Consider the following 17,457-nt stretch of genomic DNA (forward strand, 5'->3'; position numbering starts at 1 on the left):
GCTTATACAGAGCAGCTACATCAGAGTGCTTTTCTACCTCAGTATCAAATTAATGACTAGATCTAACGACGGGCAGCTGAAGCTGAATCAGTTCAACCTCCATGTGAGATTAAATTCCCAAGCTCTGCCAACATCATTTCATCAGAAGGGATGAAGTTGTGGCTTTAAAATGCATATTGTAAATATGCTTTACAGCAGCTTTTGAATTAAACTCTCTGCTCATACGTGTGGGGATTTAAATGCTTCTGCTCCTTTCCTCCCTAGGGGAGCGTGGAGGGAAGAGGTTTGTCTGTGTTGCCCTCAAAGTGGCCATCACAGAGTTCTTCTGTAAGGCAATGAAGGTAGGAAAACCTTCTTTGGTGCTTTAGCTGATTGCCTGCAGGGATGGAGAGGGTGTTTTCCCTTCACTGCCCATTAGATCGGCTCAGAAATCAGTGTTATCTTCTCGAGCTTCAGAAACTGGCCATAAACAAGGCGAACAAGGGTCTGCTCCCGAGGTTGACAGGAAAACCTTGTTTCTTAGGGTCTGTCTTGCTCGTGTATGTAAGTCACAGCAACTGGCAACCCCGAAATAAGAACAGTTGCTCTTCCCCAGCTTACACTGAAGGAGAATTTTTGGTCTGCTTCTACGTTATGGCAAATAATTTAATTAGGTAATAAATACCACCTTAATTAGTCCCATGCCAAGGCAGAAAACTCAGACATTCATCTTCTGGGATGAAGTTTAACGGCTGAAAAGCTTTCCTTGGTTGCTCACACCGAAGGTGTCAGCAGAGTAATGACCCTGCTTGGTCACAGCCTCTCAGAAAAGAAGTCCCATTGAGGTCAGCAACACCCCTCTTAAAATAGTGCACAGGAGGCATACTGCATGTGGATGGAATTTGCAATATTGAACCCATAAAAAAAAAGGGTATAGTCACAGCATTTTGCTCTACACTTAGTAATTCACTGTCCAGGCTTTTTCCTGTTTTCCACTGCAGCATAACTGTTAGTTTTAACAAAACCGTTTTGTCTAAGGCAGAATTAATTTCTTTAGAGCCATGAAGTGAGGTTTTGTTCCTGTCTCTTTATTTCTGCATGTGTACAAAGTTGCTGAACTTCCTGTGCTGGATAAAAATTATCCATCATGAAAATACAATTAGAAAAGCGAAGAATTTTGGAATCGTCGAATGTTTTTTGCTTCGTTGTCAAGACACTCGAGATGTGTATTTGGATATACAAGGTACATGTGTGATATGCATATTTATATTTGTATATTTGCATATATAGAGATAGATATATACTATTCCTTTGCATGCTACTGCTACACATGTATGTTCTACCGGGAGTTTCCTTGTGAAATGAACACTTGTTCTCAAAGGTGCACATCGCCATAGGTCACTCACTAAATGTTATTTATTGCAGATTATTTTGAGCAACTGAAATCCCAGCAGGAATCGGTGTCCAAACTCTCTTCCCTGTTTCTGTGATGAGTGTCATGAGCAGGTCCTGAGTAAAGGATTGGTACAGGAGGGGCCTGCCAATGTTTTTTGTCGATGTGAAGACTGTTGTGAGGATACCTGCCAGCATTTGAAAACTGTGAGTAGAGACAACTGGAGAGGAAGTGCATGCCTGTTTCATAATTCTACTGGAATATGCTGGGCCCTGAACCAATTTCTGATTGGATTCAGTGGCATTGCATGGGGCTGTGCAGACTTTTATTCTTGAAACTTTTTAGACATGGCAGGGTAGGTAAAATACAGATTCTGTCCTTTGCAATCTCTGCACTCCTACTTTGCATTGCAGAGCGGGAAAGTCCCCACATCATCTAATACCTTCAGATCTGAAGTTCACCTGTTTGTCACTGCAATTACATTCCACTGTTACGTTTGCACACCCCACAGAGAGTGCTTCAAAGTCAGGGAGCTCAGCTGAGCTTTAAGTGGACTGTGTACCAGGACAAATCATAACACTGCAGCTACAAGCAGCTGCTTACTGAAAGCAAGTTTTGCTTTAAATTGAGGCATTAGAAATGACTATATTTATGGTATGTATATATATACATATATATACACACACAAGGTTGTCTTGGACAAAGATTCCTATCTCTTCATCTTTTGGCTCTCCACGTGTATTTCATGAAAGTGCTTTCGTGAACAGCACAATTTACAGAATTTGGCTATTTTAAAGTCTTGATAGCTCAGCTTAAGTAAAGATAGTTCTTCAGATACCTGATTGTCTCCTCACTAAATTGCAAACATGGGGAGAATCAGGCCATCTTAAAAGGAAGGTTACAGTAGTCTTCCCTGATGGAAATTATGATAAAATACAGTAAGAACTTTGTTACCTGATTTCAATAAAATATGTTCCTTCTTCTAAATGTAATCATCTTTTTTTTTTTGCCTTTCCTGAGTCCTACTGTCAGAATATCTGGTTATTCAAACCTTGTGTGGGAGGCTGGAGAAAGTATATGAAAACTAAGACACATCAGACTATGGGCTGCCATGGTTTTCATGTGTTATGGGATGACTTTTGATTGCAGGGCTTTTTTTGGTTGCAGAAAGGGAGTATAATTTTGTAAAGGGCTCTTCCATGTGCTTGTATTGACATTTCTCCTCCTGACAGGACTATCCTGACTGTGGCAGCTCATGGAATGACTCGAGCGGGGGAGGGACGTGGTGCCTTCCCACTGTTAATTGTGTTGCATTAACTCCAGTACAACGCTGTTAAGTGAGAATCAAACAAAAAAAAAGTATGAATAATTGTGAATGAAGCCTAGATTGAAAAGTTTCTGGCTCGTGCAGCTGCAGAGTGTGTGACCTCTCCGGGGTTTGATAGGGAAAAGTTGCCATGGGAATGGTGCTGCATTGTTTGCAGCTGACTTCAGCTTTCATTGTTGTGCTCTGATTACAGCTTTTGTCTCACTGTGAAGTATGGTTGTTACATGCCAGCTTGAAACAAAGATGTATTTACAGGGTACAGCCAAGTTCAAATGATTTCTATAATTAGAGAGAGCACTGCTTTGAGCAAGGGAAAAAAATAATCTTTATTACTATTTTCAGAAAACTGAAAGTTTACTAAGTTTTTCAGTATAAACTTGGTGTATCTTCCCAGTAAAAGTGGTTAAACATCATTGCTGGAAGTTGCTATTTGCCTCTAGGACCGATGGCAACAGGCTCTGAGGCAGCACCTGAGGCTCCAGGCCTCTCTGAGCAGGGAAGGGCAGGGCTTGATTTTCCACATGTCCAAACTGTCACACAGTCACAGAATGCCCTGAGCTGGAAGGATCATCGAGTCCAACTCTTGACCTGCATAGGACAACCCCAACAATCCCACCCTGTCCCTGAGAGCGTTCTCCAAATGCTCCTTCAGCTCTGTCAGGCTTGAGGGCACAACCACTTCCTTGGGGAGCCTGTTCAGTGCCCAACCATCCTCTGGGGGAAGAACCTTTTCCTAATATCCATCCTAAACCTTCCTTGACAGCAGTTCCCTTGTGTCCTGTCACTGGTCACAGGGTGATGCTGTGCCTGATGCACTCCAGGACTCAGCTGGTCCTTCTGGCTGCCAGAGTGTGGTCTTGGCACCCAGTGTGCAGCAAGGCAAGAGTTACACACTCGAGGGAGACACTGATCATTCATTTCAGAGCTGTGCAAGCCTGGGTGCTCAGTGGGATTCCACAAATCCAGCACCCCCCCACCAGGCTTTCTGCACCGTTATTTGTGCGCAGAAGTTCAGAGTTAGGAGCAGCTGCTCTGTTAGGATTGGTTAGTCATTTCCACAGAAATGACATGATCCCTAAAAACTTTTGTGCATGCTCAGGGAAGGGTCTTCATCTCTGATTGGTAGGTGGGATTTTTAGTGTTGTACTGAAGATAGTTGAGCTGTGGGCAGATGGACCTTGAGTCTCTTGCCAGTTCAGCAATACATCAACCCCTTGATTTACTACATCCTTAAAGCTCCAGGATATCCTTGAGCAAGAGAAGCTAACTGCTGTGAGTTCCAAGGGCACAGTGCTGACTCATAGCCCATCTGCCACTGACCAGGACCCCCAGGTCCCTTTCCAGGGTGTTGTTCCCCGGTCTGTCCGTGCATCCAGGGCCAGCCTGTCCCAGGTGCAGAACCAGGAACCTGCCCTGCAAACCACCACACGGTCAGTGATCATCAGTTCACAGAAAGAATGTTAAGGGTTGGAAGGGACCTTAAAGCTCGTCTCGTTCCACCCCCTGCCGTGGGCAGGGACACCTTCCACCAGACCAGGCTGCTCCGAGCCCCGTCCGACCTGGCCCTTGAGCACTTCCAGGGATGGGGCACCCACAGCCTCAATGGGCAGCACATTCCAGTGCCTCCCACCCTCACAAGGGATACTTTATTCCCAACATCCAACAGTCCCTTCCCCGCCGGGGCCTCCCCGTCAAACACAGCCCCACTACCACCACAGCAAGACTACAACTCCCATCATGCCCCTCGCCGCCGCGCCTCGCCCCCCGCACCGCACTACATATCCCAGCGGGCTGCGCGGCTGCGGCGCATGCGCACGGGGAGCCTCCCGGCGGGGTGGCGGGAGGGGCCCGATCCCTCGGCGGGGCTCGGGAGCGGGGGTGGCTCCGGGCCGGGAGCGGGCCCGGCTCGGCTCGGCTCGGCTCGGCCCGGCTCGGCTCGGCTCCAGGCTCCAGGCTCCCGGCACGGCTCTCCCTTCCTCGCCGCTCCCGTCACGGCTCCCCGGTAAGTGCGGCGGCCCCGCCCCGGGTGATGCTGTTCCTGCCGCGCCCGCCCGCCGTGCGGCCGCGCAGGGCTCCGTCCCGCTCCCTCCTCCTCCTCCTCCTCTCCCTGCCCGTTCTCCCGGGAGCCGCCGCCGGGCGCGGGGGGCTCGGTGTCGCGCGTGGGATCGGCCCGGCGGCGCTGTCCCGGCCCCGGAGGTAAGGGCGGGGGCGGGCGGTCCCGGGCAGACCCTGCGGGGCTGTGCGGGCTCGGCTCGGCATCCCCATCCCAGGGAGGGCAGGGCAGGGAGGGGAGCGCGGCCGGGGCCGTGCGGCGGTGGGTTTGTTGTTTTTAGCCCTTGGAGAGGCCCGTGCTGGACAAGCTGTTGCCCCGTGTTCCAGGTTAGCTTGGTTATTTACTGAGCCCGGGCGAGTTCAGATGGATAACTTGGGCTGTGAAAACGAGTGTTAAAGTGTAACTGCTGTTGTTGTGTCCGCGGTTTTTAGCGCCTTTAAAATTCCGGATAGGCGTTTGGCGGTGCTGCTGGTTTAATACAGGCTGAAATTACTGCGTGTGTTGTGCGGTTCCCTCAGGAGGGACTCGGGCATGACCTTCGTAAAAGGCACTGTTGTCGTTGCTTAAAATGTTCGCAAAGTAACATCAAGAGCACAGCAATTTCTCTTTGGGGAACAGGCTGCTGTTTTGAGGCCTTTTTTTTAAAAAAAAAACCAACTCTAATTTTCAGTAATCAACGTACTGTGTTTATAGTCAAGCAGAATGAATAGTCTTCAAGAGGGAAAACAGTTATTAATTTGTTAGGCTGAGCTTCTGAATTAGGCCTGAGCAAAAGGGGTTCCTTATCTGAGTAAAGTTGAGCAGTAGAACTCCTTTTTAAATTTGGTTTAGGTTTTAAAGAGCTGGATCTCCCCATGCTTCACCTTCTCACCAAAGCACAGTACTTTTAAAGAGACTATTAGATGAACAAGCAAACTGCACAGCATCAGCTTTTTTTTACCTTTTGACAAATTCCTTACTTTACTCACAGGGGCTGTAATGCCTGTAAATATCAATTTTCTGTTCTCTTCCCATTACCCAATCCCACACATGACACTGGAAGACAGAGCCATATTTGATCCTGCATTTTGGGCCTATGAGGTGCAAGGAATGGTTTCTCACTGTTGAATGCATCAGGGTTTGTTGGGTTTTGCATTTTTTTGTTTAGATTTGTCCTCTTCCTTTTGTTATATTTGTTCATTCTAAAGCAGCACAGACACAGTTTTTACTGAGCTGGAACTGTACCTGGTAACTTTGGTTGCTCTGTGATGAATTACTCTGTCTTACTGAGTTTACTGTGCTGCACTTTTAAGGATTTTTTTATTTTTTTTTAATACTTCTGATTTGGAAATAGCTATGAAGTGTGATAAATTCATGTCAGTTTATTTCACAGCTGAGTCACAACTTCAAAGCCAATTCAGTAGTCCTCAGAAAGGTCTCCACATCCAGTTTTGTACAGGAAGACTCTTAAGTTTTATCACTTGTTCTCGTGAGGCTCCACACTAGATAAATTGACAGAGCACTCACTGCATTCTGGTGAGTCTTAACAGTGAGTTTGGAACTGTGAACTTACATTTTAGGTCCATTCAGTCTTTGTTTCCTACTCCTGGTTATTTTTAGTTGAGAGAGTCGCAGAAGTAACAATACATAAAACTGTGAGGTTTGTAAAGCAAAGAAGTGTAGAAGTGCTGCTTTCCTGTTTGTCATGTGAGTAAGTGTGAAAAGTGGGCTGAAATATCTCGTGGTAGAGAGAGATGCTGAGCCTGGTTGGTATTTGGAGGAGAAACTTTTCATTTGGGGATAGGTAAGCACTGATGCAGAAAGTGATAATTCAAGAAATAATGCATGGGGAGTTCGTGTATCCTGGATATCACTGAATGCTGGACTGCTGGAGTCAGCTTTGCATAAAAAATTGAAACTTTGTGTGACTCTGCTATGTTCTGTTTGCAGTTATAAACCACTGCGATTTCATTTTGTGAGCCTAGAAAATTTAATTTCGAGTTGATCGTTTCTAACGATAAAATCTATTTTCTTAAGCTGTTTTGGTGCTTTACAACCACACTTGGCCTCGTGTTCCACTGCGCAGCTCTGCATTTTAAGGGTGAAATTAAAGAACAAGGTGCACACTGGATCACTGACAGCTCTATTGCGGTGTTTAAATGTTTTGGAGGAGGAGATGCTTTCATATAAATTGGAGAACAGGCAGAGAAGAACCAGTGTATGAGGAAAACAGGCAGCATCTTAAGCCTTTTCCTCCTCCTCTCGCCCTGTGTTTGTTTTTGCTCAGCAGTAGTAACTGAGTGACAGAAGACAGACACACACATGGGGAATAAGGAAGGCACGTACATGAGGAAGAGACTGCAGGAAAAGGCCTCCCTTTTTCCAGGTAGCTGTGGCTTATTTCCCAAGGCCAGGGAGCTGTAGGAGCTGAAATAAAGGCTGCTGTATGTCAGGGGGTTGGTGCAGAGGAGAGGAAGTGCAAAAGTCAGTTTTTATTGACTGTAACAGATTAGAAAGAACTGGAGGACGTTACTGAAATGTCTCTGCTTGTAACACAGCCTCCAGTGCAGTGCTGGATGTAGCCCAGACTGCCAGGCCTGCACAATTCTTAATCTATTTCAGCAGATTTAGGATTCCATCGGTGTCTGCATTACTGACTGTTCCTGGTTATTTAAGCTGACAGTTATCAGAGTAAATGCAGTTCCTTCAGAGAGCAGCGAACCAGCAGTGTTGGGAAGTGAGTGCATGCTCTAATGAGAAGTTTCCTTGCATGCTCTGGTGTGCCCTGGGATGTGTCCAGCTGCACATCAGTGTTTAGACAATCAGGAACTTGTGATACCAGAGCATGAATCTTTCTTGCAGAGTGGTTTTTGGCAGATTATTTTTTTTTTTCTATGATAATTATATGACAATAGAATTAATCTTAGAAAATACTTACCGAAGTTTGGAGCCAAGTGAACCTTTGTACAGTTGTATAATTGTATGAAAATACAGGATAGTAGCTTACTGCAGTGCCAAAATAGGGGAATTTGGGTAACTGGCTTTAGCGTAAAGAGTAGCAAGTGCTTGAGAAGTCACCAGGAAACAAATTATATAAGAAACCGAATGGTCAGTACATGAATTCTTTTGGTTTTGGGCCTAAATGCAGTAAGACATGGCTAGAAGCATTGCTATCAATGATTTATAAAATTATATAAGAAACCTAAATATCAAAATTCTAGTGGGCTTATCTGACATTTAAAAATAATGTAACTGCTCTAGAAAGATTTCCTGCTGAAGAGGTCAGAGTAATGAGAATGGCTCGAGTTCAGGTTTTGAAGTTACACTTTAATGCAGAGAATGACTGAAATGAGTTGGAATGGGAGATGTGGCAGAACCGTTTCAAATTTTTTTTTTTCTCCTCTTGCACTGATCTCTCCAATTAGGGCTTTGAAAATGTATGGGTCTAAGGTCACCTTGCCACATGCTGTCCCCTAACTGTGAGAAATATTTAGATACATGTTCATATATGGTTGAATTCTATAAATAACACTTTCCTCTCAGTGCTAGGTAAAGCAGCAGGGTTTTGTTGCTGTTGAGGAAGGAAGCTGGTTCATTGTCTCAGCACTGAGCAGCGTTTTCTCCCTCCAGGGACTTGCAGAAGCATCTAGAATGTGTAGGTGTTTCTTTAATCTTGGAGAAGGAACTTATTAAGCTTTCTGGTGCAGAACTGTATGAGCCACTTACTTTTAACAGATGTTATCTGCTCGAGGAGGGAGTTGCAGGTCTGGTAGACATTTGTGGCATTCAACAGTTTAAACAGTTTTCAGGTTTGAACATATGCCTTTGCCTTAAAATCTGAATAGTTTCAGGTATTTTATGTAGAAGAAAGGTGGTTCAGTGGTGAGGTTGCTGCTCTGGGACTTGGGAAACAGGTTCAGCTCAGTGAGTTGCCAGAAAGCTTCCTGTGTGGCCTGGGACAAGCTGCTGCTCTGTCCCTCCGTTCTCATACCGAGACTGCAGAGCAGCAGCAGCTCTGCTTTGTGTGGCAGGTTTGATGTGTCCAGTGTGCTAGTCCAGGGGTGGTGATAAAGCTCCCTTGTGCTGGGAGGGGAGAGGTTGGAGAAAATGCCCCAAGGTTTAAAAGCCAGGGATGAGCTCCAGGCAGGAGGAGTCAAACCAGAAAAATAAGTGAGGGTAAAAAAAAAAAAAGGTTTTGATTGGAAATTTCTTGGGTCAGTTAAAGACAGAGAAAACAAGTCCTTGAAGCTTTAGGGAGCACTGCATTGCTTTGCTTGTTTAACAAAATTTAAAAACAATGCTTAAAATACCCAAACAAACATGCAAACCTTCTCTGTTAGGGCTCTGCCACACAGGGAACAGTAGCAAAGCTCTCTCTGTTCCTTTGTTGGCTGTTCTCTTCTTTGGGAGATGGTTTTAATCCTAGCTAACCATTGCATCCAAATGTTTTGGGTATCAGTTTTGTTCCTTTGTTCTGCTGGCATGATAGGCAGAATCTCTTAAATTAGGTCTGATTTATTGACTTTCCGTGTGAAAGAGGCTGAGAAAAAATAACTTCTATACCTCCCCAGTGTCCCAAGGGGGAAAGGAATTTGCAGCCACCTCTAAAAAGTAGTGTCTTTAGTAACATTATAAAGCTAAAAGTATTTTGGATCTAAAACCCTTCTGGTGGAAATAGGCCCTTGTTGCTATAAATTGAAAATGTAGACTAGACAGCAATTATGGAGCTTTGCAAACATGTTTCCACTGTTGAGAGTCAACACTCCCAGAAACAGTCTGAATGCTGACAGATAGGTGATAAATTCATTCATTTAATATGTAATTGTTTTGATGTGTATGCTCTCCTTGGGTGCTTTGGTACCCACCACATTTCCATCCCATGTCCAAGAAAATGTGTTTGAACTTGTTCAGACTAGTGACTTAATTAAGTGTTCTTCTGTTAAGCGCTGGAACAGTTACATGCCAGGTTTGCTGTAAGACTGAACAGTCCTCTTAAAGCTGCACTTCAAAAGATGTTGTTAAATATATTGGTTAACTCTTTGGGGAGGCTTAAAATGACAAATGCAAACTTTGGCTGCACCAAAGATTTGTTTGACAAGTTATTTCTGTGTCTAGTAGACTCTGTGCCTGTGTGTGCACTTAGTGCTGCTTAAGGGATGTTCTTGATGCAGAAGTGTTTTTGCTTATTCAGGATTTCTGGCTTTGGTTATATTGTGTTTTTTTCTGATTAACTTTTTTCTTTTTATTATGTCTCCCTTCAGTCAAGTTCACTGCAGGTCCTGTAATTTATTTATGCTGTCTTGCTAATTTGTGCAGTGCCCTGGTTTTTGGGTGGAGGATCGTGATTCCTTCAGGAGGCTCCTTTGCTCCCTTCTTGGGGGAAGGCAGCAGGACAGGGTGTTGAAAAGCAGCCTGTTGCATGTTCCTGGTGCATCCAGGATTTCCAGGCACGTTGTTGCACATACACAGGACTTGTGATTCCTCTGGAGTGTTTCCATCTCGCCGTGTGCAGGTCAGACAGGAGCCTGGTGACTTCCTGGTGCTGTTGGGGTTACTGTGTAGGTGGAATGGTGTTTTTCTCCATATGCACACTGTTTACTTGGGCTTTGGGAAACACCTTTGTCAATGCAGAGCAGCAGCTGGGCAGTGACTGGTGTTTGTGTCATCCCACAAACAAGAAGAGAGGTGAGGAAGAAGGTCAGCAACCAGACACGGGCTGTACCTGAGGTGAGGACAATTCCTTCGGGCTCGTGGCTTGCTTCCAAGGAGGAAGGCTGCTGGAAATTAATTCTTTGAGAAGTTACAGTGAATGCTGTGCTTCAAGTCAAGTGTTCGTGTGCTGGCACCGTGCTACAAAACCTGTCACTGCAGATAAGCCTTCACTTCAGGGGTTTCTTTCTGTGTCAGGTGAGACTTTTATTAAATATGCCAGCGTGGGATTTAATTTTCTTGATTTAAGATGTATAAAAGAAAGGAGGGGGGAGGCAATGTCCCCAAAATCTTGTCATTTGATGGGAGCTTAATTTTCCCCTCCCACTGTGGTAAACAGGAGCTGACATGTGTTCTGTAAATGCATATTGGTTCTCTTCCATGAGACAGGCAAAGCCTTGTTCTCCCTAAAGAGCTTTTACTACACTTGCACTTGCTGAAGAGCTCTGAGATTAGTCCTAATCTCTGTGAATCCTTGTGTATATAATTGATAAGTGAGCTGGATTCTGCAGGAGATGGCTGGTCTTTGCAGTAGAGGGAAGTTTGGCCCATGTAGTGACATGCAATGAACCAAACATGGTCTGTACTGAAAAGTCCCACGGTGTTAAAATAACAGTCAGGTGGAATTTTTAACAATAGTAATATTTCCTTCACAAAGTTTTAATGTAGAGGAACTGTGGCTTTTTTTTTTTTTTTTAATTATTTTTCTGCATTGGATTTGCTAAATTAGATCTACAAAATGAAATTTGATAATCAGTTACTTGCTTTGAGTGCTTTGGTTTCCATGAAATCCTTCTACATCTTTAAAAAGGGTCAAACCACATATTTGTCTGATAATCTTGTATTTATTATTTGATACTTTAAATGAACTGAAAATTCAGTCATTTACAGCCCTTGTTAGACTCCAGTTTGGTTACAAGTGTAAAAAGGAATGTGATTCCTCTGAGCTCACTGTAGACAGAGTCGTTAAATGTTGTCTTCGACTTGTGTTTGGGGGGAATAAGATGTGATGTGTTGTGCTCCTAGCAGGCAGATGTAATGTGGAGTCACAGTTTGCAGCTATTCAGCTACTCAGAGCTGGCTTTAGAGTGTCTTAAATATGTAGAGTTGAATGGAATTGGTCTGAGTATGATATTCTTGCATTTAAATTCAGAACTTGCCTGGATCTCTGTGCTAAAGGTAATCTTTTACTACTGCAATGCTGTTTTAATTTTCCCCTCTGGCTTCTACACGGTGTTTTCAGCACAACATTTTGATGCTACTGAGGCAGATAATTTTCTCTTCTTGAAGCAGTGCTTTCAAATTTAATTTCACACACTCTTATGTACGTGCTGCTGTTTCTTTAACAATGCTAAAGTACTCTGTGAAAACTGAAGAAGATATTTTCAACTTGCTAATTTCCTAACCAGCTGGCCTTTTCATTTCTTGAACACTTCACAGGAAGGAGGTCTGTGTTTGTTTATACTGCTGAGTTTATACCCAGGATTCAGGGTGAAAATCAGCGAGACTGGCTCAAAAACGGCAAACTTCTTTTTTTAACCAGCCTCGCCTTCTTTTTGTATTCGAACTTCCTCAGGCCAAATAAGCTTCATCAGGATTTGTAGTTTGAGGCAGATGGGAATTTGAAATAGATGGCAGTGTGTGGAATCCCAGTGCTCAAAGTGCTTGGCCTAAATGAAACAGTTAATAATTTATTATTGAAATTAAACAGGTTTTTTTAACGAATGGTTAACTAGTAATAATAATAATAAGTAATCCTGATAAGTAATATGCTTATTCCCTGCTTAATCTCTAATTTGTTGTGGTTGTCATGAATGGAATAATTTCTATAGATGAAGCCTGTAAGCCTTTTCAAGAACAAGGTCCTGATTTTGTCTGGTTTGGAGTTTGGCAGGTGGCACTTATTTAAAATTTTGAAAAGGTTTATAATAACATTAAAAATCATTGTAAATGGTAACCAACTCTGAACCTGCATTTTTTTAAGCATTTTAACTGGTCTGTAACTGAAATTAATAAGCGTTTAAAAACTTGGGGGTTTTGTGAGATAATCAAAGTGAATTCCAGTATCTGTATTTTGTTTTCCTCATACTTATCTCTGATTATATCTCATTTTGAGTAACTCTGTATTACCTAGACTTAATATGAAGTGTTGAAAACTGAATTTCTGGCTGTTGTAAAGACTTGGCGTTATTGAGAATATTCTTTCCCTGTCCCTTAGCTTTGTTATTTTTCTTTACTGCTTTGTAAGCTGATCATCATAAATTATTCATAGATAAATTTCAAGAGTGTTTTTTTTATAATGGCCTCATTGCACAGGGCATTTAGAGGGACAAATAAAATACTTGCTTTAGCTCTGCAGAAACCATCAATAGGCGAGGTGGGGGTTTTTTGGCTGTCTTGGGAGATCAGTGATAGAGAGGAGTTTTGCATCCTGTGCAGTGCATTTCCTCATATCCCAAAGCCTTTGGCTCCTGTTGCAAATACCTTGAAATGGAGGAAAGTAGTTAAATTAAGAATAGTTAAATTAAGAGCACAAAACATCACCTAGAGAAATCCCTGCAAAAAGTCTTTGGGGAAGCACCAGTCTGTTCCATTGTGGAACCTGTAGATCAGTGCTTGAAATGGGCCAGGGAGTGATGGATTCAGAACATTTTCCTCAGAACTCCAGTCTTCCCCTAAAACATAATGAAGTTTTTACCTAGGCAATAAAGTAACATTAGTGGATAGTATAGAGTAAAATCAGTCATTTGACTTGCTGGGACACTGGGACAGGCAGGAACGGGTGGCCTACCCTGACTTAACAAGTCTTCCTGGAAAACAGCAGATCCGTGTTTTGAAGACAGAATCACGACTGAGTAAGACTTCAGTGCAAGATAAGGCTGCTGCTTTTGTGAGGTGATTCACCAGTGCAAAGGATGATTTTTCTATCTTGTGTTCTGGTTGGGAGTTGGATTAGGTACTGGGGGAGGGATGTGGTGTTTGATATCCCTCCTAGTTTGGTCAGGGGTAGGAGAGGTCAATGCTACTAATGTAGCATTTACTTCAGGTTTTTTAATTCTGCAAAAAAAATTACTTGTGTTTAAGAATTCTCTTCCAGGTGGATACTGGCTTTTTGCAGCTGCTTTTCTTGCTTCTTTTTGACCACTTTAGAGAAGAAATGTAAATTTAGATTTAGGGGACAGTGTTTCCTGGAGATTTCCAGTTCTCATTTTTAGAGGTAGTTAGAATGTTGGTAATAGTGTCATAGGCTTCCTGAAATCAAAGTCATGTCTTCTCTGTTAACAGAAGTGTCCAATGTTGTGCCCTCCAGAACAAAAAGGAATCAGTGAAGGATCTTTGGGAAAATAGAAAAGCTTGTCATGTAATTTTAAATCCATCAATTCTGAATTATCTTTGGCTGTCATCAGATTTGCAGCCAAATCACCTCTCCAGCTCCTGGATTAGTGTTTTTCTGTCATGTTTTTGGTACTTAGGAAATTGTATCTTAAAGGGTTGTGTGAAAGATGAGCAGGGACATTGTCTCGTGGTTTAAGTGATCTCTGTGGTGGACTGCCTGTGCTGGAGGGGCTTCAGGGGGTTGAAAATAAAGAAGTTTGAGCTGCTATCCTGGAAGATTTACATGCCTTGTTTTTAGAGGATGTTCTGAGCTGTTTGTCTTAGGGTTGGGATTGTTCCCCCCTCTTCCCTTCCTTGTGCTAGATGTACTCAAGAAGGAAGGGTCTCATTGCCCTGTTCTTCAGGGGATAAGCAAGACAGTCGGAACTCATCCCTTCCCCTGGGGAGTCAGTAAATGGTCAGTAAAGAGATGACCAGCTGGAGAGGAGCTGATTTACTGCAGGAAGCTGATAGTAATTGCCTAGGCAAAACCCACTCACTAATTAAGCTGTCCCTGGAACTGCAGGAAAGACTGGAGGTTGCTGGGGATGCTGCTCACCTTCCCTTTGTGGTGCTGGAGCTGGTGTAAACAGCAGGGCTTGGAAAGGGAGGTGGGGAGGAGGGATGGGCATGACTCATGGCATCATTTTATCAGGTGGAGTTGTGCTAAGGTTGTTCTTCATTTCACAGACATGAGTAAGTAGGTAATGTGTGTTTCTTAATCTTCTTAGCTAACAGGAGAAGAACCCCAAAGTCATCTCCTGGGGTAAGTTAAATCCAGAGCTTCAATTGTCCACACCTTAATAGAGCAGGAAGTACAACTGTTACTCTAAATCAAAGAAATAAAAGTAAGAAATTACACCTGGAGCCTGGGGAAGAGATGTGAAATAAAGCTCAGGGGGAACTAAAATATTGCTGTATTTCTTAATCAGTCTTTCCTGTGGATATTGCAAAGCCTATTGCATGGGCTTTTTACAAAATTCCACTTATATCTAGTCAGCCAGTGCTCCACTGCCTATGGAAAGCAAGTCCAAGGTGAGGTTGGGGCATAGAAAGGTCACCTGGTACATCACTGCAACAGTCTTGTCTAGACTTTATACTTGAAGATATGGAGATTGTGACCAGTCTGTAAAGGAGGTGAACTCGAGAGCAGGTGCTGGTGGGAAGCTAAAAATAGGAATTAATGTAGGAGAGTTGAAGCCGTCTGTTATAAATGGTGAAAAGGAGATGCTTGTGTGCCTCTGCAGGTTCTACTTGTGCAGTCATGCGTTTGCAGGGAGGCTGGAGAAGGTGATCTGGGATTTTTATTTATAGTGGCAGCCTCCAGTGTGGGATATAAATGTTGGGGAATGCCAGTATGTGTTGCACCCCAGAGGAAAAGAGCGGGGAGAGGGGAAACCCGAGAGAAGCTGGGCTGGTGAGGTATGTACCTACCCAAATTAGTGCTCTGCTGCTGGAAAGGGGGATGTAAGGCTTCAAAAATAATATGAGACCTCCTCACTCAGAACACAGCCCTCCAGGAAAGGAGTTAAAGGAGCTGAGTTCTTTACAGAGTGTCACTGTACACCCACAAAAGGGTTTTTTTTTCCGAAATCTTTTGGTTTCTGGTGGATTATGGCGAGAGCCAAGAGGAAATGGGCCACGGGGATGTTTTTTTCTGAAGCAGAACTGTGTCACTGACTCTCATCTCCCCTCCCTGTCCCCCCACCCCGGGGAGGGAAGGCAAAACCAGATGAAGCTGTGTGTGATCTGTAACAGGTTTGATACCTTCAGCTTTTCTCTCTAAGAACTTGTAATCTTTTTATATTTGATTGTAGGAGTGGGCAGAGGGGTTAATACACTGTTCTGTGCTGCAGATTCTGCTGCAGAAAATAACTAAGGGTGCACTTTGTAAAGTGCTGTAAAATAGACACAGACCTGGAGATTTTTGTTTTATTATTACCTAAAATAATTTAATGGCAAATCATATCCATGCAAGACAGGATCTGCACTCTGAAGACACTTGAGCTGAAGTTTGGATGAATTCTTAGGCTGGTGGTCTCGTAACCAGATTTCCTATGCTGAGGAATTAATGGTGGAGTTCTGCAATTCCTTTTATATGAATTTTTAGAAGTAACATTTTAGATCTGTCAGGAGTTGTCAGGAAGGGTATTGTGGTGGTGGTTTTGTCATGTGTCTTCAGTCGCCTCAGTAACTGGAAGAGAGCCACAAATTGATTTTTTTTTTTTTTTAATGTGCACTACAAATTTTGGTTCATTCTTGAATGCTGAATAGAATAGGTATTCATTTACAGGGGAACCTTGCCAAGGTGTAATATATGGAAGCAAACTTTTAAAGCTGGAAAGCCCTTGCATGATATTATGTTAGATTTCAGTGTATTATGAAGTTAGAGGGGTTTTTATTTCTTATTCTTCAAGAGCATCAGTCTGGTAGAGGTCAGTAATCCCATGAGGAATTTAAAACTAATCTGAAAAAAACAGCGGTTACAGAACTGAAGTTTTTGAATTAATGGTATTTTATGCTGTGTTTTCATCAGAGGGTAGGGGAGCTGCAAATAGTATGAATTTTTAGGCAAGAAATTAGCTAGTAGTGCTGTGAAGTAGAAAGTCTGTGTTATTTCAGGTTTGGTTTGACTTTTGATGTTTTTTTCTTTCTGTGAGAATTGGTTTATTGACAAATAAAAAAAGCTTCTGAATTTTGTCTCTTGCCCTGGAAAAAAAAAAGTGTTCAAGTATTGGAGTAGTTTAACTTCAGATAATTGTATGTTCATAATGGAGCATTATGAGCCCCCTCCTTTCATTTGCCTTAAAGGTTTTTTTTTACCTCACAGATTCTCTTGTAGGGGAAAAGCGCTTTGAAAATTCGGTTGGTTTTATTCGAGGAGTCTCAATCAATTCGTATCTTGTTTCAAAAACAAGTTTTCCCTGTTTCATTTTCTTCACATCTGCAGAGAACACAGCCTTAAGTCTGCTCAGACAGGAAACCAGCCACCAATATTTGCTTTTTTTAGGCACAGGCCTTTTCTGGCCTTCACAAACTGTCAATATGAAGCCGAAATGGTGCCCCGGAAGTTCTATCTATTTTGTTGAGGGACCACCTGGCCCAGCTTAGGACAATACTGGTGAAATGATGATTTTTATATTCATTTTAATGAAATTTCTGTGTGTGATGCCAAGTTCTGCCAGATTAGAGGTGTCATTTAGAGGACAGATCCCCTTAAACCTGCCCTCAGCTACAGATGTGTTTATAGGGAGGTGTTGCTTCAGTGTGAAGTGATCCCAAGAGCCAGCAATTGAATTGCTGATGACTTTATTACAATTATGGTATTGTCCTGAGTGCTCAAGTGTTTGTTTTTGTGTTACTTATGGTTATAACTTGGTTACAGAACTTGTCTTAGATCTGTGATGTTTAAGTTGTGAGTAACATACCAATAACATTTACAATACCTTAGAAAATGTTGTTACTTCATTGAAAAACAAACCTTTGCCTATTTAAACCATTGTTGCCTCTCTTAGATATAGAGACTCTTCTACCTTTTGGAGGCAGAAATTGGAGCAAATCAGAGAGTTGCTTGATGGAAAGCTCATACACATTTAATATCCTGGTACTTCACTTGTCCTTCCTTTCCTCCACAGAAAACAT

General features: G+C 42.9%; 1 protein-coding gene across 4 annotated transcripts in view; it reads left to right on the forward strand.

Annotated features, from left to right (window-relative positions):
• The first annotated feature begins 4,558 nt into the window (after positions 1 to 4,558).
• Positions 4,559 to 17,457, forward strand: part of PLEKHA1 (pleckstrin homology domain containing A1) — a 32,507-nt gene continuing 19,608 nt past the window's right edge. For 2 of the 4 annotated variants that reach the window (XM_050338794.1, XM_050338779.1), the window contains exon 1: positions 15,220 to 15,237. The gene's annotated coding sequence lies outside the window, so the exon portion shown is untranslated. Of the gene's footprint in view, positions 4,702 to 4,755; positions 4,896 to 15,219; positions 15,238 to 17,457 lie in introns of those variants that run through there. The other 2 variants (XM_050338760.1, XM_050338770.1) reach the window with 2 other exon arrangements.

This window comes from Myiozetetes cayanensis, unplaced genomic scaffold, assembly GCF_022539395.1.
Source record: "Myiozetetes cayanensis isolate MyiCay16 unplaced genomic scaffold, myiCay2020 scf10, whole genome shotgun sequence".
Taxonomy (NCBI): domain Eukaryota; kingdom Metazoa; phylum Chordata; class Aves; order Passeriformes; family Tyrannidae; genus Myiozetetes; species Myiozetetes cayanensis.